The sequence below is a fragment of the Callorhinus ursinus genome, unplaced genomic scaffold (assembly GCF_003265705.2).
Source record: "Callorhinus ursinus isolate GAN/ISIS: 27379988/994484 unplaced genomic scaffold, GSC_fseal_2.0 scaffold3, whole genome shotgun sequence".
In the NCBI taxonomy this organism is placed as follows: domain Eukaryota; kingdom Metazoa; phylum Chordata; class Mammalia; order Carnivora; family Otariidae; genus Callorhinus; species Callorhinus ursinus.
The window spans coordinates 55476342-55493731 of NW_027397065.1; positions in this window are offsets into that span (position 1 = coordinate 55476342).

Below are 17390 nucleotides of genomic sequence, written 5' to 3' on the forward strand. Positions count from 1 at the left end.
TATGTCATATTTTCTATATCTCTCGGCCAAACATAATTACAGACTATAAAATAACCTGTATGCCATGAGGAAATTATTTCTAACTGCTGGATGTTCTATTGTGCTATGGTGACCAACAAGTCCAATTTGTCTATGACTAAGGGGTTTCTCTGGATGTGGGACTTTCAGTGCTAAACCCAGGACAGTCCCAGAAATTGAGATGGCTGGTCACCCAGTGTCAACATGTAGGGAATTTTGTCTTAAGATAGGAAAACAAACCAAACCAAAACCAAGAACCACAGTATCAACAATAAGAATCATGTCCTAGAACCAGCACTCCTTCAGTCTTAACTTCATCTTGCTAGAGAAAGCCTGAATTCAGATCAAAGAAAAATATAACATTGTCTCTGGCTAAAATGCTTACTGTTCCCAACAAACATAAGGCTGCTAATGACATTAGTAACATTCACTTTGGTCTCTAAGACCAGTAAATACTGCCTATTAAGAATCTCTTGAATCTCATGAATCTGTCCCATTCTCCACATTTTCTATTGCCATTGCCTTTATTTATGTCTTCATTATTTCTCACCTATACCTTTGAAATTGTCCTATGCTTTACTTTTTTACCCTCCAATTTTCATACCAGCTAGAATGATTCTTAAATTAATTATAAACAAATCTGATAATGGTATTGTCACAACATATCAAAGTTATTACCATAAATTATCATATATTGTGTAAATACAACACAATTTATCCATTCATCTATAGCAGGGCATATAGGTTAGTCCCTGGTAATTTGCTTTTTGCTCTTTCAGTAAGTAATATTGTGCATATCTCTTTAAACACACATGGGGGAAAATCTCTGGGTTCAGTACTTTTCATTAAATGTTTTCGGCATAATGCAGATTTAAATGCAGCTGTAAGAAATAATGTAGAAAGACCCTATTTTTACTATACTCAGTTTCTCCCAATGATAACATTTTGTAAAACTATATTACAGAATCGCATGGGTTAAGCGTGGCATACAAACTTCCTAGGTAGGTATTGATGATGAGATAGTACTAAAAAATAAGTAGACAAGTCATTTCTCCTCACTGATCTATGTAAGTGAGGATCAGAGAATAACTGAATACAGAATTAATATTTTGTAATTTAGGTAATAGGCATGAATGTAGCAAGTGTGTGGACATCAAGTGTAATGGCATTCCCCACATGTAGGGGGAAAGGGGGAAAGACCCCAATAAAAGAGTTGACTGTGAGTATGGATCAGAAGTAAATCAGTATCACTGAAGAAGAAATGTAAGAGGTGAGTTGGAATGGGAGAAAACACCTAAAATTGTTTCATTAAATCTTGCAAGATGCTTGGGGTTTATTCTGAGAGCAACTGGAACCATTATTATTATTATTATTATTATTATTATTATTATTGTTTTTTTAAGATTTTATATATTTGACAGAGCGAGACAGTGAGAGAGGGAACACAAGCAGGGGAAGTGCGAGAGGGGAAGCAGGCTTCCCGCGGAGCAGGGAGCCCGATCCGGGGCTCGATCCCCGGATCCTGGGATCATGACCTGAGCTGAAGGCAGATGCTTAACAACTGAGCCACCCAGGCGCCTCGACTGGAACAATTATTGAGTTTTAAAAAAGAGAGTAGCATAATCTAATTTACCTTTAGGAACATTGAGTCTGCTTGTCATGTTGAGAATATACTGGGGTGAGGGAAAATACCAGAAGAAAGGAGGTTGTTTAGTAGACTACTGCAAAACTCCATGAAATAGATGATGTTGTTTTGGATTAGAGTAGAGGTCATGGTAGTATTAAGAAGTGATTGGAATCTGGATATATTCTGAAGCTAGAGTGAAGGATTTGTTGATAGTTTTGTTATTGGAAGTGAAAGAAAGAAAGGAATCAAGTGTGGCTCAAAAATATTTAGCCCGGGCCCGTTGGAGCCAGAGGTTTCCTTTTATGGAATCAGGAGAGATTGCTGAAGGAGCAGCCTTGCTGGGAACAGTAATCAAAGGTTTGGTTTGGACATGTTTAGTTTGAGATACTTCATAGACATCTAAATTAAAATATAGAACGCTGTAGAGGAGGGCCAGATGAAAATTTCGGAGTGATCAGCCACAAAATTAGAGCCATCACCTGGGGGAGTATATAAAAGAACAGGTCTGGTCACATCAGTAGAGGTGGTGGTAGCAGGGGGAAAAAAAGGTGGAAAAACAAAGCAAAATAAAAGCAAAGCTTTCAAGAACTATGTTAGCTTCTGGACTGTAAAAAGCAGAAAATAATAGACAGTCTCTTCAGAAGTTCCTTTAAAGAGTACATTAGATCAAACCAGTTACTATCTTTGGATTATTGGGCTGTTTTCAGATTTGAGGGAAATTGTATGATTGCCAGGAAGAAATTAGGGTACTTTGACTTTTCCCAGATTGCATTCAGTGAGATCTTCCCCAAAGGAATATCAAGAAAGAATCTATCCCTGGAAAAAGAGGGATGGAAGCTTGGTGGGCAAAAATTTAATATTTGCATTACAGTTTCATATTTTACAATTACTATTATCCAAACACCATTATGTAGTCTACAAGGCCCTCCTAAACCAGACTGCCTTCCTTGACAAGATTTTTCTCATGTAATTCTGACCCTTCACATGATGGTCTAGCCACCCTAGCTTTTTCAGGTTTCTTCTTTTATGTTTCAAGCATTTTTTTTTTTTTTTGTATCCACCTTTTGAATTTCAGGGCTCAACTAAATTACCATCTTTCTCTGTAAATCCTATGTAAAGCAACTAGCCCCCTTCCCACAGTTTCTCTTATATTATGCTTCTATTTCTTTTGTAGCATTTAGAAATGATATGGTTTATTCCTGACAGTCATCCCTGTCAAAATATGAGCTGCTAGAAGGTATGGATTTTATCTCTCTAGTTCCCTGATCTATCTAGAACCTAGACATTATCTGTTACATAGGAGTTGCTCAATAAATTCAGGTCGAGTACATTAAATTGCCACCTCACCTGAACTAAAGACCTAGTTTCTTATCCTTTTCCAACGTGTCTCAAACTGTAGCTTCCAAATCATTTGTATCAAAATCTTGGGGTGTTGATTAAAAGTACAGACTCTTTGATCTCATTCTAGATTGACAAACTGAGATTCTAGGATTGGACCATAGCAACATAGGTTTAAACTAGAGTACAATACTTCTTGGTGAATTTAAAGTTTGTAACTATAGTTATTTAAAATATATTTATTGAATAACTGAGATATTGAGATAAGGGTATTACATTAATCCTTTATGAGAATACAAAAATACAAAAATTATATCAAATAGCTCGCAGTTGATTGCCAGTACCAAATGACAAAAATAATGTGAATATAATTGCTGAAAATAGATTTAATGTGCACTGGTTATAGAACTATAAACAATTATTTATATTCAAATTCATATATGATATCATGTGTTCTGGGTTGAACTACATTTTAGACTTTTCAAGAAAGTTAATACATGCAGTAGCCCTGACATATAGTTAGTGCTCAATAATTAGATCTTAAATATAATGACTATCATAAAAGTAAAATTAATTTTAAAATATAATTCACATAAATATATTTAAAATACTGTCATTTCATCCTATAATTATTACTAAACTATTATTATTAATGAAATATTTTATATTAGTTCTTTTACACTCTATTATTTTTTTCTTTTATGTAAGGCTTTGGAATCTAATGTGATTTTTCATACTTCCAGCACATCTCAGTTTGGATTAACTACATTTCAAGTGCTCAATAGAGACATGTAGCTATCACATTAGATAGTACAGCTCTAGAACCTCACCTCTAATTTTACAACATTCTAATGCTAGTCTTTTTCTATCATAAGCTACTTTTGGGTAGCACGGGTTATGAAAAAAAATCAGTGAAACCTAGACTGAATGAAGCATTAAGCTAGAAGTGTTTTTTTATCCAATACCATAATATCCAAAAGTAGACATTATAAAAGTTTGTAATCCTCTTTTGTAGGAAAAATATGGAAATTATCTTGCTTTAAATTTGGGGGGGCATGGTCATTTATTTTTTTCTTTTTGCTTGCTTCTATTTTTTTTAATTTAAATTCAATTAATTAACGTATAGTATAGTATTAGTTTCAGAGGTAGAGCTCAGTGAGTCATCAGCCTTATATAATACCCAGTGTTCATTACATCCTGTGCCCTCCGTAATGTCTATCACCCAGGTACACCATCCTCCCATCCCTCTCTCCTCCAACAAACCTCGGTTCGTTTCCTATGGTTAAGAGTCTCTTATGGTTTGTCTCCTTCTCTGATTTCATCTTGTTTTATTTTTCCCTCCCTTTCCCTATGATCCCCTGTTTACTTTCCATATATGATGTTACATTGCTCTTGAGCCATTCTCTCTCATTGACACTGACATCAGAAACACAGATATATGTTTGAATGCAGAAATGCAAATATGCACAACATATAACCGAACCCTGATGTTTAAAAAAACCAGTTGAGTATTTTCTCATTCAAAATACTTTCTTTCCATTTAGCCCAAAGTTAACTCAATTTCTTCAGGATTTATTTTTTGACAGACTTATTCTTTTCCCCTGAGATCATTCAAGGCTGCTGGTAGCTTTTATGCCTCATGATGAAGAAAGGAAACTGCTCCCTTTGTGTCATTTTTTGGTCTACACTGTATTCACTACTTAAGTGTCTTTAGCTAAGTTATCGGAGTGTGGTGGAGACCCATAATCTCCCCTTGCTTTTTTGTTTCTTGCCTTGCCTTTTGCTGGTACTCAGATATTGTTAGGGCCAGTGTAGCTCCTGTTCGAGCATCGTCTTAATAGTCAAGCCCCAGCCCTCTCCATGGCATTTCTTCTTATGAACTTGGTGGAAATGCCCCATAGCTTCCTCAGCACTCTGGGGCATGCAAGAAACTCGGGATTCCACACATGACACCCCAAAGCAAGGAAGGGCTGCTGCACTATTTCAGACCCACTATTTCAGACCCAGGAACCTTTATCAGTCACTTCTCTGCTATTTAGATGTCATCTTAAATAAGGTTCTAATAAACATGAGCTTTTGCTGTGAAAGAATAAAATGAGGGAAAAATGAGAAGGGAGAATACATAAGACAGCATTTAAAAAATATGATCCCAGTGGAAGATTAACTGGACAATTATAAGAATTGGTAGACACAAGTTCCATGGGCAAAGGGAGAATGTTTTTGCAAGGTCATTAAGAATACATTTTAAAAATTATTTTAAAACAATCATTTCATGCTACTTAATTCTTTTTTCCAAGTGCAATTGTATTTTGGATGATTGAATAACATTTTAAGAAAAAATAACATCAAAAAGAGAGAGAGAAAGAGAGATGGAGAAAGAGAGAGAAAGGGAGAAATCAAGAGCAAATTTTTTTTTTTGACACATGCTCTTAAAGGTCTTATCAACCTCAAGTCATTTTGGACTTTAGTAATACCCCTAACATTTTTCTTAAAATGAAGATATTCGGCCACTTAAAATTATCTTTTAGTGCTGGGGGACAAAAATAAATCAATCCTTAGCTATAATGATTTAAAGTCTTTGAACTTTTCAAACTGAATCAAATGTCATTTGACTTATCCTTCCGTCTTATAGCTATTATTCTAACACAGTTCACTTTAATGACACTCTTTCCACAGAATCATCATCTGCTTTTGACCCTTTTAACTTAGAACTAACTCAGTCTTGCCAGAAAATTATTTCCCCTTTTCCAAACGATCATTTCTAAAACTAGTATTTTTCGCTCTTTGGAAGACTGACTGAAGGTTGTTTCCCTCCAACTCTTACAGTTTTAACTTTGTTACTACAACCCCAAGCATATCAGGTATAGACCAGTTTTCTGATATTTTTATATACAGAAAAATCTTTTTAGTGCTTTACATATTTTTTAATATATGAATGGACAGAATTACCATTATTTTACTACATTTTATTTGTCCTTTGATTTGTGTATTTAATCCATTTTTACTAGCCATTCTTTTTTTCCAGCTTTAGTGAGATAAAATTGACAAATAAAATTGTGAGATATTTGAAGTATACAACATGATGATTTTATACACATATATATTGTGGAAGGATTCCCTCCATGGAGTTAATTAACACACCCATCACCTCACATACTTATCTTGTGTGTGTGTGTGTGTGTTTGTGTGTGTGTGAAATTATTTAAGTTCCACTCTCATAGCAAATTTTACATATTTTTAAATATAGAAAAATATTAATGATCAACTAATTCTAAAATAAGGCAGAGATGTCTCTATAGGCTCCCATTTAGGCTATTTAAATAGATTTATTTAATTTCACTGTAATGTAGAACATTGCCAAACATAGAGCTGTTTCATAAAGTTCATATAGCTAAATATATTTTGTTTGGTATGAGTTATCACTTGTACCACAAAAACCTCAATTGTAAAGGAAGAGTGGTTGAAAAATACACACATACACACCCCATTAGAACTAGCAGAACATTCTGTAAATAAAATGCCAAATAACCTGTTGATAATGCACTTTCACCATACGAAATCGATATTAAAAATGAGAGCAGTGTTGTTCTTCTGTTTGCACAAAAGAAAAAAGATGGAGACTATATATATAAGTAAGGCAGATCATTTGCACATCTTAGACCTGTGAAGAGCTATCTCATTACTCGATAACATCTATTCGAGAAGGGAGAAAAAAACAGGATTTCAAGTGAAATTTTTCCACTTGGTTTATAAAATTGACACATGAAAACCTATTGAAATGTATATAGTATTACAAATAATTCCACTTTTCTTCAAATAGTTAATGAATTTCCACACCATATCCAAGTTTAGACTTAACTCTGCCTCTAACCTTCTCCAGAAGTTTTTGGCAAGCATATGCAAATTAATTATTCATCTTTAGCTTCATTATCACCTTTTTGGATCTTTGACACTTATTGGACTAAATAATCCAAATTATTTCTTTGCTTAATCATACTTTGACATATAGTTTATTAGAGTATCTGTCCAAATTAAGTAAGTTTCAGCATGTAGGTACACTTACTGCTTATATTTTTATATGGTTAATTCTAGAACATGAGGAGGATACCATCTCAAACACTTAATAGTTGAAGGTGAAACACTGACAGAAAATGTACTCCTAATTTTAAGACTGTTCCAGTTCATCAGATTCTAAATGAGGTATTTACTGTCTAAGCTTACTATGACATCCTCATCATTCTTAAAAGCATGCAAATTTTAATGGTGTGAAGTTAAAGATTAATTTTTAAACTAAAATTATGAGGTAATTAATATCAATATGTATGATTTTGAAGGTATTATATATTAATGTATGATCTTACAAAGTTTTTATTCTCATCATCTTTAAGCCCTGATTCATCATCTACTCTTTCTCTACACTTGAATCTCCTACAAAAATCCTTTGACCATTTTCAATAAAGAGATCAATCTGATGAGCGTAGAGCTCCTATGACCCCTGAGTAATTAATTGCTTTTATCTTTCTTTATAATTTTTCTTTTTTTAATAATTTTTCTAATAAATGTTTTGTCACTCTTCTTAGCCTACTTAACCTTCATACAGACTTGAACAACATTAAAGGTTAGTCATTTTGGTGGTAATGTCTCCTGTCTATAATTCTATGGTCTCAGAGACACTGACATATTTGAGAATGAAATATTTTTTTTTAATTTCACTGTTCTCACACTGTTACTATAAAATATTATGTATTTTCAACTACATGTTTTCCAAATGAATGTACATTAATTACTTTTTTAACTGTAGTGGTCTCTTTCCCTTTGCTTAAACATATGTGATTATTTTGTGAATGGGACATACCTGGGAATATTCCTTCTGTCATTTCCCTATTTTAGTTAGATTCCCCACATGCTGATACAATGAACAGGTGAGGTTGTTTTTTTTTTTTTTTATACACTTTCTTTTAACAATGTAAAATTCACTCTTGATGTAATCTCACACTATTATCTCAACTCAAATTGATAGTTTTAATTGTTCTTGATATTTTGATGATTAGAGATCACAGTGCACACATATAGCATTAACCATGTTGTTGAGATAATTCTCATTACATACACAAAGAAAAGATGTATGGATTTAATTTGATCTTTGCCTTTAAACATTTGATTTAAGCATTTTGTGAGTGCATGCAGATTTGCTGCCCAATTCCCCTTCAATGTGCTATGAGAGCCTTGAGAAAAGTGGTCATCTGTCGCTTTGATCTTAAAGGTGGGGAGCTGTTTTGCCTACAGTCACATCCCTTCCACATAATATGCATTCAATAACTCCATCAACAGGTGGAATAAAGTTTCAGTTTTCTTGGTCCAACACAGCATAACTCTGAAGGACCATTTTATTTCCAGATCTGCTTATAGGGTTGGCCAATTCTTTCATTGGGTCTGTATTTCACTTTGACTTCTTTCTCTGTCCATTACTGTGTTTCTTCCCTGGCACAGCTGCAACACAAATGTAAAGCCCAATTTCATGGTTTTGGTACACAAAGTGCTGGAGTATGTTTCACTTGAACAGCATAAAAAGGAGTGAAGACCATGTTCATATTAACTTTTCTGCATGTTTCTCTTCTTGGAACAATCTCAACTTTAGGCTTATTAGACACAGATCTGTATTGAAGAGGCTACCCAGACAGATGGTGTATTTGAGTGGCATATCTGAATACCAGAAGAGTGAGACAGTAGAATCTAATACATAATCTTTGCAAAGCCACCTTACAAATACAAGAAGTTGGTTCTTCAGAGTGACCTAATTCAACTTCAGTTACTACCAGCCACCACCAGATCTATAGTATTTTACAGTGTTATAATGAAAAATTAGCATTCAAGGGCTTTTCCTTTCCAGGTTTCTATGGAAACCTCTGTACCACATACTCATTAGAAAGAAGTTCTGTTTAATTGATCTACTAATGTATTGCTTAATAGTAACTGTTAAGCAGTCTTTTGTTTCCAGGTCATATTTAGGGTTCACATATTTGCATAAAAGCATTTCGTTAGCTGAAACCAATCATTACTAGTAATTTTCTTTCTTTAGTTTAAAATAACTAAACCCTCATTGAGATTTTCTGAATAGCAAATATTTATATCTTGGAGAATAGGCTTTCTGTATGAGCTTGGCTTGCTTTGTTTCTGTGTGCAGCAAGAAAATTACAGAGCTTGAAAATGTTAATCAGTGAAGACAAAAAGAAGGTGTCTTTTTCTCCAGTTGAAATGCAAATTTACAGTGACGCTAACTATAGGCCATATCCAATATTTGATGACAAAGTTGTAATGGATAAATATAATTTAGAATGCACAGTAGTTATCCACTGCATAACTTTCACTAATTAGAATTTTCATATGTTTCATTCAACTGAATTGAGACCCTCTTCTCTGAGCTTTTCTTGTATTTCAAGCCCATTCAAAGGACCAAGCTCAAGAATGTACTTATCATAGGCTTTAAGTTAGCCTAGAATAAACACTAATACACATAACTTAGTCCCTAAATTAGTCAGGGGTTTGGGGCAGGATAGGGAGCTAACATCTATTGAAATAGAGCTTGAAGTATATTTATTAGAATATAGCACCAAGTATATTCTAGATTAGGAACTTGAAATATGTTAAGCCACTCAGTTATCAGAAATATTATTTCCATTGTAGAGATAAAGAAGGTAAGTTTTTAAAAATTTCTGAATCATCTAATTGGTTTGTTCAATAAATATCAATTGGACACATACAGTGTGCCAATAGGCATTAAAATTAAACTACTAAAGAAGACAAGCAAGGATTTATACTCACGAAATGCACATACTAGCTCACATTATATTACAAAAAAAAATCCTTAAGCAAATATCTGAATGCTGTCATGTGCTAGATAGGTACTGGGCAATGTGACACCATATCATAATGTGATATCCAACATCATTATGCTAATTAATTGTGGAACCTAGTTTTATACTCGAGTCTTTGATTCCAAATCCCATTCTCTTTACATTGYGATCTCTGGGGTAGAATRTTTATTTTATCTWAAAAAAAGAGACATTGCCATCTCTGATCCATCTCAACTACTATTTTCTATCTTTAAGATTTTTAAATTTATTTTAAGATTTTTAAATTTATTTTAGAGAGAGGGTGGGAGGGGCAGAGGAAGAGGGAGACAGAGAGTCCTCAGCAAACTCTGCTCTGAGCACGGATCTCACCACCCTGAGATCATGACCTGAGCTGAAACCAAGAGTCAGACCCTTAACCAACTGGACCTTTCAGGTACTCCTCAGCTACTATTGATGTTAGTAGTAGTTCTTGTTCTTCCAGAGTTCTCACTTGCCATAGTCATATTCCCACCATCCTTTAGGAGGAGAATTATTTCCCACACCAACAATTCTATTGTGCAGAGTTACCTGAGATAGTAATTACAGTATTAAACAAATAGGTATCCAGAGGAAAGAAAGAGTGGATGAAGGGAGAAGTAGTTTAGAACATGAACATTTGGGGTTCATTACCTCTAAGATCAAATGCTTGTTCTTTAGTTGTGCAAACTAGGACAAGTTGCTCTATTTCTCTGATCTGCAAAATGGCAGTAATCAATACTATTTATTACAGTGCCTGGAATATAATGAGCATTGCACAATTAAATTTGTTGGTTTTTTTCTTTTATTATTTTTGCCATTATACTTAAGATACTAATGAGCAGTAGAGTAGGTATAGAAGGGATTCTATAACTCCAATTTCTCTTGGGAAAATATCAAATACAAAGAAATATCAAATCATGTATTTATAAGGACACAAATTACAGAACAAGTTTTAACACGTGAGTAATATAGTTATGTATCACATTAAATTTGGGTAACAAAGGAGAAAAGAGCAAAATTGGGTGGGTTAGACAGGAACAAGGGTATTGGAGTGACTCAAGGAGACCTGAAGAGTGACAGTTGTTATTAACTTGCTTCTTTTAAATTTTGAGTCTGGCAAGTGGAGTGAAAATTTTGTTCTATCAGTTGAGGTAATGACAGAAGAGAACATAAAATATTTTATAGGTATCATGGGAGCTATTTTAAGAGTAGTAGACCACTCTGCGTGATGGAATCACTGAAGAGGTGAATACAGGAAATACCTGTGGTAAAAAATTCTGGATCACTGTGTAAGTAGTGTTCTAAACACTGTTTGCCCAGAAAAAAAAACATGTCCAATATGCTGTCAGTTTTGTTTCTACAGTCTTGTATGTGGAGTTTGTGTCCAATTACTCACAGAACTGAAATAGAAAAAGTACCATTACTTCGCTATATCAGGCTCATAATATCAATACCCTGGTCTATGGTAACTGCCTCTTTCTTGGAAATTCTGACTTTACTTGATCTCCATTTCAAAACATCTGTGAGGGATTTCAAAATTGTGTTTTTTTCTTTTTGAGAATTGTGATTGGGGAAAATTCTATTTTTCATTAAAAGTTCAATTCTATTACCAACAAGGTATTTTTTCCAAAATAAATTTTGATTTTCTAATTTTTTAAAAGATTTTATTTATTTATTTGACAGAGAGAGACAGCGAGAGAGGGAACACAAGCAGAGGAAGTGGGAGAGGGAGAAGCAAGCTTCCTGCAGAGCAGGGAGCCCGATGCAGGGCTTGATTCCAGGACCCTGGGATCATGACCTGAGCTGAAGGCAGATGCTTAACGACTGAGCCACCCAGGCGCCCCTGATTTTCTAATTTTTAAATGTAATGCATGTTAATAATATATTCAGCAGGTATAAAGAAACAAAAATTACCCTGGGTGTTATACATAACTAATGAATCGTTGAACACTACATCGAAAACTAATTATGTACTATATGTTGGCTAACTGAACATAATAATAAAAAATAAAAATAAAAAATAAATGAGTAATAAAAAATAAGTACACCACATCTAATTCTATCTTTCAGATATAAATAAAATTAATAGCTTAAAATATATTCTTCAGACTAGCATATGCTGATGCACATCTTGAATACAATTATATGTTCAATAGAACTATTTTTAAATGGAATGAGATATAAATACATGATGTTTATAATCTGCTTTTTCGCTTAACTATACACAAGGGACATATTTGCAAGTCAATAAATATACATCTTTATTTAATAGTTGCATATTCATTCAATGGATATTCAATGATTATGACCTCTGTGCTATGCTCCAGTGAGCAAATAGTGAGCAAATTAAACAGTGTTCTTGTCTTCATATAAATTTGTCATGCATATAAATTGGCATCCTTATTTCCTACATGAAACACACACTATTGGATTTTTTCAAATTACTTCAATTCTGCCCTCATGGAGTTTATAGAGTCTGGGAGAGGCAGGCATAATTACACAAGCATTAATTACAGTTCTCTTAGATTCTATAGAGAAAAAATATAGGGTACTCTGAGAATATGAAACTGAGGGGCTTAAGCTTCCCTGGTGTGGGGATTTACTCTGAAAGCTGAAGAATGAATAGCAGTTAGGTACAGAGTTGGTGATGATGGTCTGCAGGTGGAGGACAGAGAAAGTGTGAGAACAGTACTAGCACAGTCATCTCATGATTTTTCCGGAATTTTTACTTAAGATTTGTGAAATCATAGAGAAGAGAGACACCACCATTGAACTCATATGTTAGTCACAGACTCCCTGGTGTTTAATTTGCTCCCCACTCTTCTTTCCTCCAGATTCTTTCTGTTCCAACTTTGCCTTTCTTCACAAAGTCCTGATTTTATTATATAACTTTCCCAAGAATGTTCACCATCCTGGAACATTTAGGATAGTCTCTAACTCCGATTTTCTCATGGGGAAAGTGGTAAATTCAATTTAGAGTTTGTCTTGACTTTGATAATTAGATTGGTGTTATTAAAGAATCATTTTTGAGCCCTTAAAGAATATTACTCATTTGTTTTAAAATTATACTGAAGAAAATAAAAACTAAAAAAAGGCAGAAAAAACAAATTGAAAAAATTAATTAAAAAAACATGCTAGATCTCATTCCTTTTGATGGCTGCATAATATTCCATTGTGTTGTAGAGGGGAGGGGGGTAGGGGGATGGGTTAGCCTGGTGATGGGTATTAAAGAGGGCATGTTCTGCGTGGAGCACTGGGTGTTATGCACAAACAATGAATCATGGAACACTACATCAAGAACTAATGATGTAATGTATGGTGATTAACATAACAATAAAAAATTAAAAAAAAATAAAAATATGACCAAAAAAACATGCTAAACAAATAAAAGAATAACACCAAAGAAACCTTTTTGTAAAAGTGAATTTAATTATCCTGTTAAGAGATAATGAATCTTAGATTAGCTTAAAAAGATGATATCAAAGTTTATGGTATTTACAAACAAAATGATTCAAAATAATAAAAAAATTAAAAAGGAATGATATCTGAAGATGTCTGGGGCAAAAAAGGAGGAATCGCCCTGTTTGTATTGAATGGAAACAGAGTCATTCCACATCAGTAGAGAAAATGCATAATGAAAAGTATAACTGTCTGTGTGTGTATATATATATATATATATTTTTTTTTTTTTTAACAGAAAAGGAGAAAGGGGGGGGAGGGGAGGGGCAAAGGGAAAAGGAGAGAGAGAATCTCCTTCCCTTCCAAATCATAAATTTAAAAAAGAAAGAGAAACCCTAATAGTAAATACTGGCTGTGTAACTATATTAAGTCACAAATACTGTTAAAATTTGAAACCAGATAAAAATGAAAACATAATATATATGATGATATGTATATAAGGATTTCACATTAAATTCCTTAATATAAAGTACTATCTTTAAAATTGATATTTAAAAACCAATAGTCTAATGTAAAAATGGACTATATGTGCATACTTGCTTCTAGGTAAGACAGTTTATTTGAAATACATCTGTTTACCTTCTAGCCTTTCTAAATATTTCTCTGTGCTCATAGAGATATGAGCTCATATAGACATGTCTCTGATATTGAACTGAGACTATACGTCTTTTTTCCACTAGACCATTACTTTCTCTAGTTTGTGCTCTGCACTTGAATTATCATTTAATTTGAACGGCCTAGCCTGGTATTTGCTCTGTTACTGTAAAGAAAAGAGAGAGATGAAAAGATGTGAGGAAAAGAGAGAAATGGAAAAGATGAGATTGTGATGAGAAGTTATTGATCATCATTCTTTTTAACTTTAAATGGCTTTTTGAATAGAACACAAGGGAGCTCAAAATAAAAATTAAGTATGCAGAAGTGATCTTTCAGATGTGCTCCTGTCTTCTCTTTTTCTTCTCACTAATATAATTTTCTTCTCTATATTTCTTCTTACTATATGTTTTTAGGCCCAATGCCTAATTTACCATACATATCAATTAGCTTCCTTTTTCACTGGTAGAAATGTACTCTTGGTTTTGGTCAAATTACTTCAATTTCTGGAAATAAATGTATTTTTACATTTAAATTCAAATTATTATTGACTTGGTGAGGCTTGCTTCAAAAAGAAACTGAAGTAGACCTTTTAAATGTCTATCTTCCAAACTGTCCCTAATAGAATGATCTTTATTCCTGGAATTGAATCATATAGCCACTCAGAACTCCCAGATACTTATCTACCACATTAAAAAAAAATTATTTTTGTAACTTCCTTATTCTAAAAAAAGGAAATATCCTTTACATATAGTTCAACATACTTTCCAGTAAAAGTATGCTAAAAAATAAAGTGTGTAACATGTTTCAATTTGCTTGAATATATAAAAGCTTTTCCAAAAATAAGTTTTTAAAAAAAACCTTTCAGAAAATTATTAGACCTTCACATAAGCTTACTATTTTAATTTTTGCTTTTAGTTTTTTTGTTTGTTTATCAAAGCTTTATTTTAAGACTGCCCTTTAAAATATTCTTTAAAATTTCAACTAGTTCCCTAGAGTGGCCTTAGAACATGAATTATTTTATAGAAGTATATAGTTGATTACATTTCAAATTATTACAATTAGATATTCTATATTTAATATTAGATATCACATACACATATACAATATATACATATACATATACAGATATACAATATACATCTAAATACTGCATAGCAATTATTTGCTGTACTTTTTCCTTTTGAAAGAACATCTAGCATATATACTTAGAATGTCAAAATATTTATATATATGTTTATCCCTCCCTAAAAGTACAATGGATCTTTTTTTTTATGTTTTACATTTTTAAGCATTCATTTTTCCTAGGAAATATTTATCTGGCTTGATTTATTTAAATCCAATTTATAACATATGGAAAAGGAGTGCAAACAAGAAGTTTAATTTAAAAAGATGATTTTTTTCATATTCAAAGAGTGAAATTCCTACTATTATATGGTAATATGAGTATTGCAATAAATTATTCTATTTAAGTAAACAGTTGGAAAAATCTACATAACCTCTGATTTTCCTACTTTTACTTTATGTTTGAAGACCTCACTATTCAGAGAAGACCAGGTAAAAACTCAAGTTCTTACAGGAGAAATTAATATAACTCCAATACATGCTAGTTGTAAAAATTTATAGCAATGGAAAAGAGTATCAACCAAAAGCAAACTTCCTCTTCTCTGTGTCCCTCCATTCTATTCTTCCCATTTAACCACTATTTGAATAACGATTTTTGCATTTTTCTTAAGGCATATCCAGTTTAAAACTGAGCCTTCTCTATTCCTTAAGCTATAGATAAGAATTCTTAGATTTCTTATAAAATCTTTAAAAAAAAAAAAAAAGGGCGCCTGGGTGGCTCAGTCAATTAAGTGACTGCCTTCAGCTCAGGTCATGATCCCGGAGTCTCGGGATTGAGTCCCACATCGGGCTTCCTGCTCGGCAGGGAGTCTGCTTCTCCCTCTGACCTTCTTCCCTCTCGTGCTCTCTATCTCTCATTCTCTCTCTGTCAAATAAATAAATAAAATCTTAAAAAAAAAGAATTCTTAGAATTCTTAATGTTATAGTCTGGTTAAAAACAGACTTTAAAATTTGGTTAATGGAAAATGCCAGAATTTATGATCTACTGATGTCCTCTTTCTCTGGGCTTCTGTGCCTCTACCTCTCTGAGCCTGTTTTTCACATCATAAGTTGTATTATTGTTTATATAGAACCCATTGGAAGGTCTGAACTAATGAGAAATAGGTTTTGACTAATGATTTAGAAGGATTATTCTGGCTGGTAGATGAAGAGATTGAAGGAACAAAGGCAGAAACGAGATCGGTTAAGAGGCTATCCCAACAATCCAGTAGAGATATAATGGAGAGTGTCCGCAGGGAGATGCTAAGACACTGAATTTCTTCTGAAGTTAATCCCAAAAGATGCTACTAGTGGATTGATTGGTTGTGGAGTGTGTGAGAAAGACAAGAGTCAGGGATGATTTCAAGGACTTCGACCTAAGCTACTAAAGGATAGGAATGCCAGTTACTAGGGTGGGGAAGACTATAGAGGAAACAGATTTGGGGTGAAATTAGGAATATGTGAAATTTGGTTTGGGACACATGAGATCTCAAATGTTTGTTAGATATTTATCTTAATTTTCTCTTGCTAAGATGCCAAATAAATATTTGTATTAGTTTCCTACTGCTGTCATAACAAATGACTATAGGTTTTTTTTTTTTTTTTTTTTGGCTGAAAACAGCACACCTTTATCTCACAGTTTTCATGGTGCCAAAGTCTAGGCACAATGTGACTCAGCTGGCTCTTCTTTCCTGGGTCTCACTAAACCAAAACCAGAGTCAGCAGGCAGGGCTGTTTTGGAAGGCCTGAGGAGTCATTCACTTCTAAGCTTATTTCAAGTTGTTGGCAAAATTCAGTTCCCTGTGGTTGTGGGATCGAGGTCTCTATTCCCCTGCTGGCAGTGAGCTGAGGACCACTCTTTGCTCCTAAAGCCCTCTCTGATGTTTGCATTTGGCTCACTACATCAGAACCAGAAATGACACATTATATCCTTCTCATGCTTGCAAGTGCTCAGACTGCTCCTTCTGCTGCATAGCTCTGCACCTAGCCGGGAAAAAGTTCTCTGCTCTTAAGGGCCCATGTGAGTAGATTTGACCTATGTGAATCATCCAGGACTTATTTTAGGATCTGCAATTTTAATTACATCTTTAGAATCCCTTTTGTCATGTAATGTAACATATTTATAGGGTTGGAAGATGAAGATATTGACGTATTTCAGGAAGAGGTCATTCTGCCCACCATAACATCCAAATGGATATTTTTAGTAAGCAATCAGACATATCATGTATGGTATCCCTGGGAAAGAAAGATCCAGAGCAAGCATAAAAAAATAGAGGAGCGTCATCAGCCTATAGATGGTACCTCAAGTCGTTAAAAGGGCGGGGGGCGGCGTGAGTAGAAAAGAGGAGGTCTAAAGAATGAGCACAGGATTACTCCACTGC